We start from the raw sequence: 299 nt of genomic DNA, 5'->3' as shown, positions 1-299 counted from the left end.
TATATAAATATATATATATATATGTGTGTGTGTGTGTAAAACACGAAATAAAATAATAAAAATAATCCAAGCCCAGCAATTTTAAGGCGGGGGAGCGGGTAAGTAGATTATATCGACCCCGAAGGGATCAGAGGCAAAGCTGACCTCGCTGCCTTAAAAAAATTTAAATATTTAAAAGATTTTAATATTTCAAATTTTGGCGCAAAGCCAGCAATGTCGAGGAAGAAAATTATGATCGATTATATGGATCCTAATATTTGATTGCTACTGTATTTTATCGACTTCCAAAGGAGTGATAG

Source organism: Octopus bimaculoides, chromosome 2 (genome assembly GCF_001194135.2).
Source record: "Octopus bimaculoides isolate UCB-OBI-ISO-001 chromosome 2, ASM119413v2, whole genome shotgun sequence".
Classification (NCBI taxonomy): domain Eukaryota; kingdom Metazoa; phylum Mollusca; class Cephalopoda; order Octopoda; family Octopodidae; genus Octopus; species Octopus bimaculoides.
The sequence above is the reverse complement of the archived record's forward strand: the minus strand, read 5'-3'. Positions refer to the sequence as shown.